The 18647-nt window shown below is 37.6% G+C and overlaps 1 protein-coding gene and 1 long non-coding RNA gene across 9 annotated transcripts in view; both read right to left on the reverse strand.

The window, feature by feature from the left end:
* kcnc3a (potassium voltage-gated channel, Shaw-related subfamily, member 3a) overlaps positions 1–18647 on the reverse strand; it is a 71323-nt gene that overhangs the window by 38656 nt on the left and 14020 nt on the right. The gene's annotated exons all lie outside the window — the stretch shown is intronic.
* Positions 2960–5461, reverse strand: LOC309481642. The gene is made up of 2 exons (XR_014200073.1): positions 5192–5461; positions 2960–4119 (listed from the first exon to the last, which is right to left on the reverse strand). It is a non-coding gene; the product is annotated as an uncharacterized lncRNA (long non-coding RNA).

Below are 18647 nucleotides of genomic sequence, written 5' to 3' on the forward strand. Positions count from 1 at the left end.
AGTCTGCTCTGTATACAGTGTATCCACAAGTAGGCAGTGGCTAAAGGCTGCAAAGAACTGTAAATATGGAGAGAATGTTGCAATGGAAAATCAGTAAAACCTCTGTGTTATAAGTCAGCATTTCAAACTGGATGGCCACAAATACAGTGCTTTAGGCCAAACGCAGAGGAAAAAACTGAAAGAAACTGCCGTTTTGTCAGTTCCACTCAAGCCCCAGAAGCAAAAATTGGTTGCGTACAGGTAAGAAAGCTGTTGCCACCGTGTTACATTTTTACCATAATGCTGTTTAAAGACAAGTGGTGCTCACTGCAGAGCCAAATGACATCCAGCTCCCCCTCTCTGGATGTAATGGTTTGATCTCGACCTAGTCCAGCTCCACCTCTGTGGACCTAATGGGTGGAGTTATGTTTACCAATAGGGTTAGGGTGCGGTTGAACTGTCTATCTCCACACATTACATCCAGTGAGGCAGAGCTAGATGTCAAGCTCCACCCATTGACTGCAGTGAGCAGCCTCTCTTTAAAGAGTAGACATAGTACGATACAATTTTTAGTGATAAACCTACCCTTACAATAAATGTTTTGTTAATAACCCTCTATCGATCCGACTGTCCGTGGGCAGGGATACAAAAATGCAGACAGCAGGCTTTATTATCTCCAAAAGAGCAGTACTTAAAGTTATTGACATGTTAAATTGATTAAGATAAATGCATGATTGAGAAAATAAAGCGAGTAGTGTGCTTGTCTATGAATCTGTTAATCATATAAAGTGATCTAGTCTCTTCAGAAAATTTGGACTAAACCGCTTGATTCATATGGATTAATTTTACAATCTTTTTATGAACTTTTTGAAGCATCAAAAGTGGTAGTTGCATATCAATGGAGGGACAGAAATGTCTCAGATTTCATGTAAAATATCATTTGCGTTCGAAGATGAACTAAAGTCTTACGGGTTTGAACGACATGAGGGTGAGTAATTAATGAAAAAAAAAAAAATCATTTTAGGTTGAACTAACCCTTTAAGTGAACGTAAATTGTTGGGACTGGGAAAAAAATCTGATGTGCATCAATATATTGGATCAGTGCATTAGGTCTTAAAGTGACAACAACCTAATATACCTGAAAATCACTGTTCCTGTCTGAAAGGCTTTTGTAGCTTTAAAAAGGATTCATCTATATTTCATTCATACAGTGAATACTATGCATTTTTACTTTTGATTACTTTATTCAATTTCTGTAGTATTTTACCTGAATGCTACTGTTAGACAGCATTTCATTAGTTCTTAAATAGCTGACATTTTCTCTCTTAAAACTTTCTAGAAAATACAAATTAAGCCCTTTTTCCATGGGGAGTTTTTCTTCACCTGATTTATGAATGTACATACTGTATTATTTATTTGGTCGCTTGATGGTTACGTTGACTGACAGCTGTGTCCCCCTCACTTTTAAAATGTCTGCTACTTCCCTGGCTATGGACGTCACTATCATTTCTATTTACTTTAGCCACAGTCACTATGGTTAATGCGGTTACCAGTGTTATTTGCAGCTATCGCGAGAATACAAAAGTGTCCTCACATTGCTTATCTGTTCATACCAAATGGGTTGAATAATGTATATTAGCTGTTAACTAGGACAGCTTGAGAATCACAACTGTTACACTAACACGATAATTTTTCTTTGTTTTAAACTTTTCAAAAATACCAAAACGTTGAATTTTATTTTTTTTATAAAAAATGTTCATTTTAAATCCCTGATTTTTTTATGTGTTCTCAGACTTTTGGACAACACTGTATATCAACCACAAACACTGCAGCACAGCATTTACCATGTTGCCTTAGCCAGTTACTGCACAGTACTGGACCACTGCTAAGGAACTACTGAGTAACCACTGAAATGAATAGGAATTGTCCATGGTATGCAAAGCTAAAACCACAGCTGAATAATTTTTTCTATCATTAATAAATCATCTACAGTTGGTGTTTATGAATATACATAGGCTCTGGGCTAAAAATAGAAGTCTAGATTTGTCTGGAGTATTGGAAACAGAAGGCAGAGTCTCTAGTAAAAGGAGCAATCTGGCCGCAGGCGCGCAAGTTTAAAGAGCAGATGACTGGAGAGGAGATGGGAAGTGGATACAATAGAGGAGGCAGATGTCGTAGTTTAAAGAACCAGAACTCTTTGCCATCTATCACATCCCTCCACTACTCCACTACATCTACAAAATGTTCTGATCTTTTCTAATCTATCAGGAGAAAATCCCTCCTTTATATTCCTGCCATTTCTGTATCCTCATCCTCTTCACCCTCCTTCTTCATTTCTCTTTTCTCCTCTATCCACAGCTTTCATTTGACATGAAGCGACCTAATTTTTATTAGCACTGTACAGTACATCATAAATATTACAGACCACACTTACGCACATCATAGTTTGCAGGACTCCCACTTTCCCTTAATCTTGCCGTCATATTCTCATAGTTCTATTTGTCTCTCTTCTCTGTCCATCCCTCTGTTCCTGTCTTCTTTCATCATGAATAATGAATACAAGTGTAAATAGGTCATGTCTGACAAAACACACTTAGCATTAGTCAAAAGCCTGACCTCATAGACAAAAGACCACTAAGCATAATTTTCACAAATGGTGTTTCTTGCTTTTTTTTGTCTAAAGCAGTATTATTATTTTTTTACCCGGTCCCCAAAGCAGAGTAAAAAATAATAAATTACATTTTCAAAACCATTATAATCTCAAAAAAGAGTGGAATAAATAAACCATTTTACTGGTTCTCAGTTGTGGCATCAATTGTATCATGACCAACAAATTTGTAACCCAATAAAGTTTTCTTTAGAAGTTAGTGTAGAATCCTCAATCACCCAGAAAACAACACTGTCAGTGAATAACAGCTTGAGATGAAATATGACACAAATAAAGACAAATTAAGGCTAGAGGACAATAAAAAATAAAAAATCATTTATCATTTCCAGTCTGTCAGTGTTAAATTACGCAAAACGTGTGAAAGTAGTGATTCATTATGTCTATGGATACATAAAATGATATAGGCCTTAAGTCTTTCCCACCACCACAAAATGTATATTAAAATACAAGTTAACAATAATATTCAAGTCCAGAAGGCCAAAACTGCCAATAGTTGAAGAAATTCAATTTCTGTACATGTGTTTTGCCTCCAAATATGGTACAGACAAAAAATACTAGAATCTGAGATGGTAATGTCTAAGAAGTGACTCTAGACGAAATGGAGAAAAATACAAAGAAAGGTGCAAAGTGTGTTTGTCAGTGAAAGATTTAAGAGAATTAACAAAAAGTGGAAAAGAGAAGTGCAAAATGTCCATGATGGAAGAGTCGAGAGAAGTACAGTAGGATTAAGGGAAGGAGAAACCGCATTTCCGACAGAAGATTACAACAGACTATTAGCATCAATTAACTGGGATGTATAAAGCCCTACAGACGGGTCTATACTAATCAGAGCCCGGTGATGCATACTTGACCTAACTATGCCACAGAGATGGTGATACTGAGACATGAAAAGAAAAAGAAAGAATGTGAGGGAAAGAAACTAGCAAATGCAGGACAGGAAGAGAGTACATCAGAATTCATCAGGAATAGATCAGATCATAAGAATGTTAATTCAGAAAGGAGAATGCGCAGAAAAACCCTGCCTTCATAAAAAGCAGCATTCAGATCTCAAATATACAACACTATATTGAGTCAGCTCACCTGCTCTTTCTCTACACTGTGTGCAAAGGAATGATCTAGCAGCCAGAAAAATAATGCCACTGTAAAATTTTCAGGCACCATTGCTATTTTAGGTTTAATGCATGGATGCAAGTCCCATTGTGTATTTTTCAGAAATAAGCAATTCTGTACAGTGATTACTTAAAGGAAAATTCCTTAAAAAGTTGTACCATTGAAGAAATAATTTAGAAAAATTTAGAAAATCAGGTACATTCACATGAATACTCCAGTCATGAGAGTAGCCTAATAAATTTTATTTTACACAGAAATTCACATTCCAAAACTATTTTCCATATACTGTGATGTACCTTCCTACCTCACACAGTAAACAAGGGAAGGTATTTACAAGAGAACAGAGAGACACAGTAAAAACACTCTTAAAGGTAGGGTAGGTAATCCTGTTCAGAAACACTTTTTTTTATACTGGGTGAAATGGTCCTTCCATCCTGATAGTAGTCAATACATTATGTGTTTAGAAAAAGGAATGAAAAAAATCAGACCTCTGTAGCAGCTGCAGGACAGTAAAAACTCTGACCAATCACTGCCATTCGGTGCGAATGTAAAGAACCAATCAGATGCCTTCATGTCTCGTGCCCGCCCCGAGCCCCACTGCGCGCGCTGCCCGGCGTGCACTCATCACATTCACATGTCACCGTTCCCGGAAATATTCAGCTCAAAGCACCTGTATATGCAGTCAGCGAAGGCAAACAAGGCAAAAACTACTTCCTCGGACCCTGCCCGCGCTCTTGAACGACCTCCTCTGCTTCGCCCTCAACCCCGGACCTGTCCTCGAGCCGACGATGCGGTACTTGTCTCCGGACTCGGAGTGTACGTTAGTCTTCATTAGAGTCAACAATGTTTTCATCATGGAAACTCTTACATGCAAAACACCGTATATGTTATGAATCTTACACGAAATTCATCTTCATCACAGTGTAACTGATGGTAATGGAAAAACGTGTATCAATGCAACCTGTTTTTAGTTTTGCCTTATAAATATAGCTCGTTACCGAATGAAACTTTACCATTATCGATATGCTAGCTTGATAGTGAGTACCGTACTAAAAGAAATCTTATTTGTTTATATTCATAGTGATAAAGTTAGGTATTTTATTACATGTGATTCTGACATGATGTCACTGTATGTACTGCGCTCCTTCCTCTCCACTCGTCTCAGGTAATAAATGCGTCTTGTTCCAGCCTGAGCGTTTGGCGTCGCGCGTTCATGTGTTTTGGGGGCGTGGCTTTGGAAGGAGCTCAGAAGGGAGGGGGTGGAGTGAATGGAAATAATGAGCTGTGTTTATTTCAGATTAAAAGGTCTACAGTCACTCGATTTTTATATTTTCTTTTTCAGAGTACTTACATTTTAATTATGTATTGGTATATAAAGACAGTTTAAACAAATTTGGAATGTTTTTTTTTTAGAAAAAGGATTACCTACCCTACCTTTAACTCTTACTGAATTACATTTAACTCACTAGAGCTCTGTAGGAAACGTTCAACTATATAGATTTTTAAATGAATGCGACACCTTGTATGGATATGAAATATAAGACTAAGGATAGGCTTTATGCATTAAACTGTAGCATTCAAAATGATTAATATTACTACTAGAACATTTAATACAAACAAAAGCAGATATGTTACATTTAAAGAAATCATTTACTTCATTCAGGCTTTTTCAATCAGTAAATTGGCTTTTATTATCTCAAACATCTTTTTGGCTTAATCTGTTTTTTCCTGCACACCATACAGTAAATAGCATGTCGCAGTGTGTAATGGTGTGGAGAACTCTCAGGTCACACAGCAGTTGTCTGTTTCTGCAGTGACTGGGAAGTGAATGCGTGTACATGTTGCTGCAAGCCACAAATTCTGCATTCACTGCAGAGATATAAGAGTATGAGAGAGAGAGAGAGAGAGAGAGACAGAGAGAGAGATGGAGTGGAACTAGATACTGGGGATGCAGAAAGTGTTTATGGGGTTCGTTTAAAAGCGCCCTCTTTATGTCAGAGGTGGAAGCGCAGGTCTCCGAAAACTGAGGCCCTGCTGTTCTCCCATACAGCGCTCATGTTTCTGCCCGTTGTTGCTCCCTGCACCCCAGGTCTGTTCTATTCATATCCAGCAGCGCCGTGTGTGTGTGTGAGAGAGAGAGTGAGGGAAAGAAAGAAAGAGAGAAATCCTGCGCTAACCTAATCTGTTATATTCCAGAGCACTGCAGCATTTGCCTGATGCAACTGCACATACGGACGAGAATGTTGTGTAAAAAATAAAAAAGAATACACGCAGGTGAAGACATATTAGGAATCATTACGGAGCACATGCAGAACACAGTGAGAGAACACAGACAAACAGTCACCTCTGTCACGCAGGGTCATGACCGCTAACATCACAACACTGTGCCGCTGGCAGATACAACAACGCCAACGGTTGTGCCACATTCCCATAGCAAGATGGGAAAAAACGTAGTCCTCAAATACATAACAGGTAAAAGTGTATATATTTCCCCATATGAAATTATATCGGTACCTCAAAATGAAATTTAATGCATTCAATTGTTTATATTAGCATAAAAATGTATGGAAATCAAAACATGTCAACATTTGTAAAATAGTTTTATGGACTTGGTGTCTATTTATATTTGTCTATTTATATTCTTATTCCAACATACCCTTCACTGAGTAAACATTACAGCATATATTTGGACTGAGGTTGCTGTTTCAGAAAATCGATTAAACATTATGGCAATGTCAAGCAAAAGTATTTTATAATCTAAGAATCTAATCTAAACACAATTATAAGAAAAAAAAGTATAAAGTATATAAAGCAGAAAGTATAATTAAAATGCATAACCGGTAGTCTAATCTGGTGAGGCTTAACATTTTTGAAGATTTTAAAAAACATGTCATAAAAAATATGATTTTAATGCATTAAATTATAGCATTTGCAATTTGCAATTCGTCACACCCCCATAACAGAATTCAGAACTATGTACTGTATCAAATCACCTCTAAATAAACTTGTTTCAGGTTAAATGAACTTAATGTCTATTTATGTTACGGTCTTTAATGTGACAGGAAAAGGCACTTACTTTTAGAAATTCATTCTTCACCTACAAACAATGACCTTTCAAAAAACTGTTCCCACTATTCACTCCATTCAGTAAAAAGAGGCCAACGACACAAAACCCCCATTATTGCATTCCATCTTTACTAGAGAGGACTCGTGATCATGATACCTAAACATATGGAAAAAAACTAAAACAGTACAACTGATTAAAATTCAAACATGTAATTGTGCATAGTTTGGATAGTAAAAAACAGGCTTGTAAACTTTTCAAAAGAGGAGAAAATTATTAATGTATTTTGTTGTTGATGTCAAACCAATTAAAATCCATCCAATAAAAATCACTGTCACTTGATAAAGCAAACACAGTGATTATCTTAGTATTTATTCCATTGCTGGTAAATCACAGTTCTGCTTTTGTTCAATTTTGCTATTTAGACTAAAGTGGTCACATCTACCATTGCTCTGTGAAATTTTGCATGCGAAATCCAGTTATTTTAATAGGAATCTGGAATTTTGCATGAGGCCAAAAGATTTCGCATCAGGTTAAAAAAAATGTCATGCAAATTTGCTGCAAAGACCAAAAGAAAGCTGCTTGGTTTGAAAGTGACTTCTATGTGATCGCTGCACTATTGCTTGCTTTGTCTAATAAACGAATATCATTGGCTCTGTGATGAATTGCTTTTGTTCCTCTACTGTAAGTTGCTTTGGATAAAAGCTTCTGCTAAATGCGTAAATGTAATTGTATTGACAATGGACCTTTTTTCCCCACAACATTTTCCTAATATGATCACACCTTAAAGGGATAGTTCACCCAAAAATTCTAATTCTGTCATCATTTACTCACCCTCAAGTTGTTCCAAACCTCTAGGAGTTTCTTTCTTCTGTTGAACACAAAAGAAGGTATTTTAAAGAATATGGGCAACCAAACAGTTGATGGACCCCATTGACTTCCATAGTATGTGGGAAAAAATACTATGTAAGTCAATGGGGACCATCAACTGTTTGGTTACAGACATTCTTCAAAATATCTTTTTTTGTGTTCAGCAGATAAAGGAAACTCATGCAGGTTTGGAACAACTGGAGGGCGAGTAAATAATGACAGAATTTTCCTTTTTGGGTAAACTATTACTGTAAGTCATGTTATTATAGATATTATTATGCAGCAATACATTTTGGTACATGAGTTTTATTTATCGGTACATGATAAGTTATATTTCGGGCATATTCCGCACCAGATCGGGTAAGGACCACGAGCCGGGACTCAAACTCGGGTCATCTGAAGCGCTATATGTCAGAGCAGTGCCCACAACTCTATGGCTCAAATGATACATGGTTGTAAAGACAGCAGTGCAATAAACACTTTTGGTATCGTGTTGGCTCATCCAATATAAAATCTGGATCCTTAAGCGAAACCAGTTGAGAATCTCTGATCTAATCAAGCGCATGCACATCATAAACACACACACACACACACCTCTCGGGAGTGTAATTGGTACCACTCAGTGCTTGCGGCTGATCACTGTACTGAATCAGCACAAAAAAAATCAATAGGATAATTTAAATGAAAAACAAAGAGTGGTGGAGAGGATTTCATTATAAATCAATTGATAAATCCATCGACTAAAAGCATCTCATTTAATATGTCAAAAATATGCAGCCTTCTGCTATACGCATACCAGAGGACACACAGGGACTTACCGGACAAAATTTCATACTTGGCCACTAATGTAATCTGCTAAGCAAGCATGTTAGTGAGACGGAAAGGGAAAGGTACAGAGGGAGGGGGAAGAGTTCTGGAGCGTCACAGTAATGTATCGCCTCAAGCCCTCTCCCTCTTTTGCCTTACTGCACCATAACGACATGAACCAACGGGTACCCAAGGTGGAAAACAGATGGAGGAGGGGCACGAGAAGAGAAATGGGTGGGAGAAAGTAAAAGAGATGGGAGAGTGGGATGCTGAAGCGGTCGTTTTCTAAAGAGAACCCATCCATAATGCAAAAACAACCTATAACCGGCATCAAACCCACTTTGAGTCAGTGTGGAGATGCATAAAGGGGTTAGCGGGTGTGATGATGGAAACAACAGAAGAGCACACCGCTGATGAAAAGACATCAAATGAATGTTGAGGGGGAGATGGAGGGATGTGAAACGCAGAGGAGGGAACAGCGATACGGGAGGAGGGGGAGAAGCGAGTGGCGGCTCGTTCTGCTGTGTAAGGAGCAGCTCTGTGTGCCGAGCACTGATTGGTTGGGGATTCTGTGCAGTGGCTGGTGCGGAGCTTTGTAAAAATGACACGGACACCTGCCAGATCCTCCTCCTCTTTCCTGCAGCACACAGCCAAGGCCATACAGCATTAGGCTGCCAAGCTGAGATCCCCCCGATATCGTCAGCGAGAGGCTCTGGTGCAGGGATGCTGGGAGCACCGTCTCACACACACCTACATGGCACGACGATATAACAGCTACAACGGGAGCGATGAGAATGAGGGTTTAGGGAAATCACTGGCAGGCACGAGGTTGTACTGTAACTTGTCGATTCAAACTGTATATGTTGCTTTAGCTAACAATGAGAGCTTATGGCTACATCAAGGTGACATTTTATGAGACATACATTTCCAGTGAAATTCATCCCAACAGCCCTAAAATATAAATGTATCATATTTATGAATTATATTATGTATTTGGGTGAAGTAAAAACATGGCTTTGAAGATGTATTTTGTATTTGCACTCTCATTAATAACATTTTGTTATTTTTTATTAAAAAAGTAATATGGTGTAGCTTTAATATAATACAATACAATACAATACAATACAATACAATATAATATAATATAATATAATATAATATAATATAATATAAAAAAATATGCTGCACAGTGACATATATTGTGTTTTCACAACTTAATAATATGTTGTGGACCAAAACATGCCACTTCCTGTTCACCGTAAGTTTGTGAGACCTAATGCATTAACTAATTTTAACGTATAGATCCTTATTGTAAAGTGCATTTACCTAAAATGTTTTGTCAAATTATATTTAAAAAACACACATAAATAATTTAAGACTGAATCAAATTGCTTTAGGTTACAGCAATAAACAATTTTTAAAAGTCAGATCAGGTAGAGAAATATCTTAACCCACATTCACTTTTTACAGTGCAGTAAGCTTTATCTGAGTGAAATTCAGAAGTAGATGTAGAATTAAACACTATTAGACATCTCTTATTAGCATAAAACAAGCAGGATCGCCTATTGCAGTGAGGTGTGCGTGTGTCATTCTCATAACGCTTTTCATATTGATCTGCTGTCAGCTGAACTGCTGAGTTTACATGAACGAGGCTGTGCGAGAGCGCATGCACGTGTGATAGTGTTTGATTAGAAGCATAATGTGATTGAATGAGAAAAAAACAGTAGATGAATTCAACAAAACAAGAGAAAAAGTGGACAGTGAGAGAGAGAGAGGGAGATCTGCCGCAACAGCCATCTGGGAAGAGAGGAGGACAAGCTGTGCTCCACCCTCAACCCATCTCCATGTCCCTCTCTCTCTGATCTGGCAGGACACCAGGGTGGGGAGAAGGCCAGAGCCCTGGAACCCCAATGGATCAGCATCTGGTGCCTCCACCACCCAGAGAAAGAGAAAGAGTGAGAGAAATACGTTTGAAAGAGAGCTAGGGAAAAAGTAGTTGTTGCCTAAATACATCTATCTTTCATCAATCCTTTCACATTTTGAGTGGTCTTAAAAATATATTTCTATTGTTATTTTTCCCCTGAGGTCCACTTAAGGCTAATGCACCAACAAATGCTGACCAACGGACACTTTGTCGGGTTGTGTCAGATCAGTTTGTTCTCCCTGTCAGCGTCTGTTTGCACTTTTCACCGATTGAACATGTTCAAAAGGCATTCGTCGGGTCGTGGAATGTCTGAGAAGTGACGCACTATAAATGTAATCTGGTGATTGTTTGTGAGTGTGAATTAGGCCTTTATGGGTTTTTTGGGGGGGTTTTCAGGAGATACATTGATTTTCTCTTTTATTCCTCTTTTTTTCAACAAGAACTTCTACTATCTCTGCCAAAATAAAAAAAGTGTTATCAGAATCAAGAAGAGTACAGTGCTTTTGCACACCTAGAACTTAAAAACCGCACCTAACTACTAGTGCAGGATGCCTGAGCGCTAGTTCAGATCTCCAGGAATCCAGTTACAGACAGAAGCAAACTCAAGCACTATGGTCATGCCTGCTATGGTCGTGTGCTCTGGATCCTCCTGATATAGCCACCACATGGACACAAATAATGATAGAGGGCAGAGGCTAAAGTCAATTTAACAAGACGTTAATGGCAGCACACAGTGACTTGGTAAGTACATATCATTTGGAATAAATAAAGGATAGAGGGGAGCCCACTGTCCAAGTGAAGAGAAAAACAAACAAACTATGGCCAGAACACAAGCCTTTCACTCAAAGTGCGCACTTGCTGCAGATAAACAAGAAAAAAACAAGAAAACTAATAATTGTCAATCATTTGTAATGTTTTGGCCGTTTTTTGCAACTTTATTCATTCAGTAGTACTAATACTTAAATTGTACATACCTTTACATTGACAGGCTGAATTCTTCTTGTATGATTTAAAGCAAACACAGAATTGATCTTTAAAGTGTTTACGGAGCAAAACCAATTTGATATTCATTTCAACAGCAATCCCTATAATTCAACGCTCTCATGTTACATCAATATGTATCATAGCAAACATGCTTCATTCAGCAGAGCAACAATACAGCCAGATGTTATTATGTCTTACACATACACACTCACTCACAGGCAGTGGTCAGTTGTGCCGCTGTAGCAGAGATGTCTCTCTCTCTCTCTCACACACACACACACACACACACACACACACACACAGCTCAGCACTTTAACAGATTAATTACAGCCACTGACTGACAGGACAGAATGAACCCTCTCAAATCAGCGCAAAAGAAAAGCAGCAGATACAGCGGCTCTTACAAACACAGACATACTCAAACAATCCATCTGATTACTTCTTTCCTACAGTCTGAGAGAACTACTGAAAATGCATTTTACATTAACACTAAATTTGTCGTAGCAAATTGTATTATCAGAATAACATGTTTAGGTCCTTTTTGCTTTAATGATGGCAGGACTTGAGCTGCTTGAACTCCACAAGTTTGAGTAAAACCTGATGTTATCATGTTCTCCAGCAGGATTTGAGATGTTCCAAAGGGCATCTTCTCCAACATCTAACCGTTTGTACAAAAGGGTAGCACTGGTGTAGTATAGCCTGCATATGTGCGAGTAAACATCGTCATGTCTGTGGTGCGAGTGTGGATTGTGGTGTGGTGATTGACAGCTCAGGGAGAGTAAAAGATGAACCTTTGAGACTGAAGATGAGTATATTGCATAACAGTAGTTGATGCAGTGTGATCGAAGTAGCTCGGGGATATAGACATAGAGAGAGTGAAAGAGAGAAAATCTACTATTGAGTTTAAGTGTTTGTGTGTTTGTGTGTGTGTGTGTGTGTGTGTGTGTGTGTGTTGGGAATGACGCACTGGTTCTCATTGATAAAAACAGAGGGTCTCGGCCTAATGGAGGACAAGAGAGTGACTCACACTCCCACCAGATTGTATTGTCCTCTTTCTCATTTCCACATATACATTTCCCAGGACCTTTTGGAAATGATGAGGCTACAACAAAGACGTAAAGAAGAGAATTTCTACTGCCTGTTCATTCAATGAATATATCAATGTATTATTCTCAATAAAAATAAGATCCCATGGTTTGTGTGTTAAAAATAAATTGTGTAATTTCTGCACACAAAAATTAAAGCAAATAAATAATAAGAAATAAATCATTTGAAATGAATGTATTAATGTATTGTATTATAGTCTCAATATTCATTATGATTATTTCACTTTTTAAAGTGTGTAATGTCTGCACAATAATAGTACTAATAAAATGTAATATATTTATTATTATTATATTGTTTGTAAAATGATATAGTACATATATAGACATTTATTATATAAGCTATATATATTGCTTTATTGTCTTTGTTAACTTGTGTTGTTTAGCATAAACTATTGAACCTGTAAATTGTCTAACTCTTTGTCCAAAACTGCTCATGTACCACACATTTGAAGTATTGACAAACATGCAAAAACCATCTAACTCCCTGACATAAACAAAAACCACACACTCTTTCACTCGCTTACACACACACTCGCTCCATCGAGGTGAAACAGAGGAAATAAGTAGCACAGCATTTTTTTCTGCTTAGTATTCGATCCTGATAACTGCAGCACACTACACACATTTGTCCTTGCAAATGTTCCGTCTCCCTTCCTCTCTTCATCATTGCGCTCCTTGTAATCACTCCTTCCAAATCTCTTCCCATCGCTCGAACACTCTCTCCTCCTTGCATGTCACTTCTCTCTCCCGGTCTGGGCCACAGTTTGGCAGTGTTCTCCTTCTCTCTGTACTCTATGCCATTAGCTGGAATGATAGAGTGCCTTTCCCTTTGTCCTTAATACAAGTGAGAGCCCCACTCTGAGAAAATGCTAAAAGCTAGCATGCAGTAGCTAGTTCCAAATGCACAGAGATGCACAAACCTCTCGCAGATGTACGCATACACAACGGTAGAAGAAAAACACCCAGATGTGGAAGTGCACATACATACACCAGCGATTTACAGACAGAAATTTCACCGAACACTGCAAAAACTTTTTTATTATTTTAACTATTATTTACTTATTATTTATGGTTTTAGAGCTTAAATCAGCTAAGATGATCTTAAAGATGATCTTCTAAGACCTGCAAACCAGTAAAGTTTTACTGTCCAGTTTTTCAGTAAAACTTATGTAAACGTCACTAAAACAAGATTAATTTACTTAAAAAAAAAAAAATTTGCACATGCACTTTTTAGAGAACACATCAAGTTCACAGAAAAAAAAGAGCCTGTTGTAATCACATAACCCTTTATCTTTCATTCATACTCAGGTCATCTTTCCTCGGTTTCTGTAAGCATTAGCAAGCTGTCTTAAATACATACTTGGTAATTTGAACCTTATTAAAAAGTTTCACATAAAGAAAATAATAGTACTGTTTAAAGCATGTTTAAAAAATGATGTAAGGCCACATTAGAAGTCATAACACTTGACTAATAAAGATGTTTTATTTTACAGTTAGCAGGTTGACATGTTGAGATCACATGACCAGCTGAATACTACATACTTTATCTTAGGCCCTGTCCCAAATGGCACCCTAAACACTCGCAGTAACGCCGCTTTGACTGTCGGGTAGAAGTCTGCAGCTGTGGAGCTCGCTTCAGTGCGGGCTCGGAAAAACTGCGCACCGAGGGCGCACGGCATATCGACCACAAAGAGCGCCCTTCTGAAACCTAAAATTACAAACATGAATGAATATTGAATGAATGAATGAAAGAAATTAAGCTTTCTGGAATTGGAGCCAATAATGGTTTACTGTGAACAGAGCATTTCTACAATGACATTGTAACTGACAACGTTTGATTTTATGTTAAGCTGCATCCACACCACTAGCTGTCAGTATACTTGCAAAGGCAAACATCAACCTGCAAAAAAAAAAAAAAAAAAAAAGCCATTCTATTGCCATTGAGCCAACAAACATTGTGTCGGCCATCTTTACTCTTTCATTGCCCAATGCTCCTTTTACCATTTTTCTGTTTTCCCTAAAGTTTCTTCTCTCGATATCTCCAACGAGAGCATCATCTCTCCATTTACCACCTTATCTTTGCACTCATTCAGTCTTACTCCCTCATTTCTCATTTGCAATTCCCCTCTCCCTTTCTTGCTCCTCCATCCAGCATGCTGCAGTATTACCACCATCAGCATCTTGTGAGCGCTGCTCTTTCTCTCCTCGGTTCCACTGCGCTCACACAGACACACCAACATGCAATCTAGCCACATCCATGGGGAAAAGGCTTGTCTGTAACTGGCAGGGGGAAAAAAGTGTTTCATAGCAATAGTCTGGTGTGTGTGTGTGTGTGTGTGTGTGTGTGTGTGTGTGTGTGTGTGTGTGTGTGTAATGGAATGGCAGTGTCTTATTGTGATTAGCATGACAAAACAAGGGTATACTATATATAAAATAAAAGTGCCATGATACATTACAGCATCATGCTGGTTCCCTTCCCCCATTCTTTCTTTCTTTCTTTTTTTCTCTAACCCTCTCTTTCTTATTCCCTTTCTAACTCTCCTTCTCATTTGCAGTCATAGATCAGTTTCTTCTGCCCTGTGCAAAAATAAAGTCTTGTGGGAAGTGTTCCTTAAAAAACGCAAGGGATTTGGTGGGAAACAGAGGGGTGGGGGTGGAGAGAGATAAAGAGTGTGTGTGTCATGTAGGCTGTTTTCATCAGAGACCGCAGAGTCCCTCTTGTGACTGTTTTGAATATATTTTCATATGCCATGAGCACAGACATCCAAATAGATGTTTTCACTCCCGTTTGGGAGTGCGTGTCAGTTTTTGTTGCTGTCAGTATCACTAACAGGATTAAAAATATACTTCACCTAACAACGAAAATCATTTCCTCACTTTCATGCTGTTCCAAACCTGTATGACTTGCTTTCTTCTGTGGAACAATGTGGAAATGCCTCAGAGTTTTTTTGTCCATACAATGCAAATCAATGAGGTTTAGTACAGTATTATGTACAAAAAAACAACAACAACAAAAAAATATATAAATATTTATTTTAAAATATTACTATTAAAATATTTACGGATGTTCCACAGAAACAAAAAGAAAAAAGAAAGTCATACAGGTTTGGAACAACATGAAGGTGAGTAAATGAAAATGAAATTTAGCATTTTTGGGTGAACTATCCCTTTAAGTATTAAAAAAGTCTAAAGTTCCCTTAAATGGGAAGTTCCTTTTGGTTTGTAGGCCATCATTAAATTTTTTTTGCTTTTTCAGTTTAGACACAAAAAAAACAATTCAAAGACGGAAGTAAAATAAAAAAATAAATAAAAATAAAAAAATAAATAAAAGATTGTGAATAATCTGAGACAAACGATAATCTGTCTTATTTTTAAAGTAAGAGCGGCTGCAGCCATTTTTAACTTGAATGTGCAGGGCTTCTGTTACATGCCAGTTGCAGTAATTTTAGCTGATGTTCCAAACTGGTATATGTTAAGATATCATATTATTTGTATTTATTATCGTAATCAAACACACACTGGCTTGCAGCACAAATGGTTTTACCACTTACTGCATTTTGTTATTCTTTTAGTCATTTACCTATGGAGTATAAGTCTCACACATAAAAAAAAGAACTTACTTCCGCATTGAAAAATAAAGTATAAATAAACATTTAATTACTGAATCTCCCAAAAAAAATGTGCAATAAAATAATATGCTTTGTATTTGTATGCTAGATATTAACATGCTAATGACAAATTCCACTGTTGGATTGATTCTCCCAATATGGAACAATAGAGAAAAAAAATCCACACTTCACCGGCAAACCAGCAACCTGCTAAATCCAAAATTAAAATAATGTCTGTGGGTCAGAAGAGTTAAAGGCCCATTAGGCCCACATGAACCTCTGGGAGGTGTATAGGGCTGGAATACAAGGCTTTTCTTTTCTGTTTTTACCCGGCTGTTCCCCTGTGACCAACGACTGCTCTAGGGAATGGGGTTTTCCATTTGCCTTGTGAACAAAATGCTGAAGTGGTGCAAAGGTGAACTAAAATGAGCAGGGGGGGTTCTGGACATTGCTGGCCATCCTGTTATTATTTTGGCAGTATAATTGTCTTGCAAAGAAAAACTCCTAATGTAGGCGATTTCACACTAATAACTTGTTGGCTCTGGCATTGGCCGGTCTTTAACACCTATTTAAAAAGTAGGAGCACTGCACAGCATATGCCGGCATTTACAAGTTCAGTGGCTGACTAGACTTTAGGGTGGATGACCTGGGGGGTGTTTAGAAAAGACCAAAGCAAACAGAATCTCTTGAGCCAAGAAAAGATGCCTTATAAAAGCAAATACGCTGCAACTAGAACAGAATAATTCACCGGTGAGCTGGACCGCAACCAATGAGGGAAAAAAAGCACACTGCGCATTCAGCACCCGACCTCTTATTCACCGATTTATTGGTCTCAGCGTGACTGGTTCAATAATCTTTATTATCATGCATTTTGCTGCTGTAATGTGTGGCTAGAAGACATGTACAGATACTGCATAAAACCAGGTTATCTTGGTGGCTCGGTTGAGCTTTTGCTGCCTGTATTGTGAAAATGAACAGTACAGGAGGAAGAGTGGAGGCCTGCTTGTTACTGAGTGAGATCTTGTCCCACATATCTCCTCATTTTCTTACTATTTTTAGAGATGTAGTAAAAGTAGAAGAAGAAAAACAGTGAGGGAAGACTGGAGGTGTGAGCACGGGTGCCAAAAGAGGTCTCATCTGAAAAGAAGGATTTTACAGGCAGACTAACTCGGGTTACAAATGAGCATGATCATTACAGGGAACACAAAGGTAATTACTTCTAAGGAACTGATAAACACAAGGCCATTTTAAAAGAAAAAGCATGCGGTTAAAAGGAATCCAGTCATATTCCATGTGTTGTACACAGAGGGCTGCCGTGGTCTATGCGGCTCTTGAGGATGCACTTCAAACGTGTTTGCAATGAATAAATCACACATTGCAAAAGAAGCAAGAAGTAATATTCATTTTCCATCTCACGCAAGGAGCGGCCCTGGAGTCCTGACATTTAAGGTTATTTTTGGCACATTCAGGTCGCTAACTGTTTACAAACACCTGGTGGGGAGACAGCACTATACGGCGCTTTTGGGACATTTGTGCTATTGGGAAATCCAACTTAAAAGCTGAGAAAAACGTATTCAAATCATTTTTTTTCTAGTTGTCCCACAAAATCTTTGTGTTTGTCTTTTAGACAAAGGTTCATTAAAAGGTTCATAAAATGTTCAGTAAAGGTGAACCGTTTTTGTCACTTACTTTGATCAGAATAGCATTAAATTAGAATAGAAGAACTGGGAATGCAGACTTTTTTTTTTTTTTTTTTTTTACAAAATCTTCCCCAATACATTTCTTTAATTATTCATTAAAGTCCCCTTGTAGTCAATAATTGTATCCCTTAAAACTCATCTTTGATCAGCAAAATTACACATTTAAAAAATGTTTCCTTCTTATTTCTTCATGCCTTAAAATAGCTTGAATGCAACTCTACACCCTTGCCTCATTTACTATACGCGTTTCTATGAATATGCAAATTAGCCCCGCCTCCACCCACTCAGCTCAGAGATCCACTCGTTGACGATCACATGTTGACCTGATTGGTTAAAAGGTAGTTTTTGACATAAGAAACACCAGCGATTTTAAACCACGTTTTTGAGACTGTCCTTGTTTCACTGCAGTTTTAAGAAGAAAATACTAAGCAATGGTGTTGACTTATGAATTTGCACATGATTTGTCTTAAAGCATATTAACAACACCACATAGACATATAAACAACATTAAATACTAGATTTTCACTACAGGGGGACTTTAAGTGATTCTTTTTTTATTCATAAAAATTATTTGTCATTTAGATAAAGGTTGGTCAAATATTTGCCATATGCAACACCTAAAAATTGGATATTATTCATAGTACTAAATAATGGTAAGGTGAACAGTAAGCCACTTATTATTAGAATAGAGTTAGATTAGAATAGAAGTACTGGCAATGCCTAATTAAGGCAATGCTTAACTTATTTATTTAGCGATTATTTTTTATTTATTCAAATGAATTGTCTTTTAGAAAAGGGTGATTAAATGTTTGGGAAACTAAATATTG

Source organism: Leuciscus leuciscus (assembly GCF_965113295.1).
Source record: "Leuciscus leuciscus genome assembly, chromosome: 1".
Classification (NCBI taxonomy): Eukaryota; Metazoa; Chordata; class Actinopteri; order Cypriniformes; family Leuciscidae; genus Leuciscus; species Leuciscus leuciscus.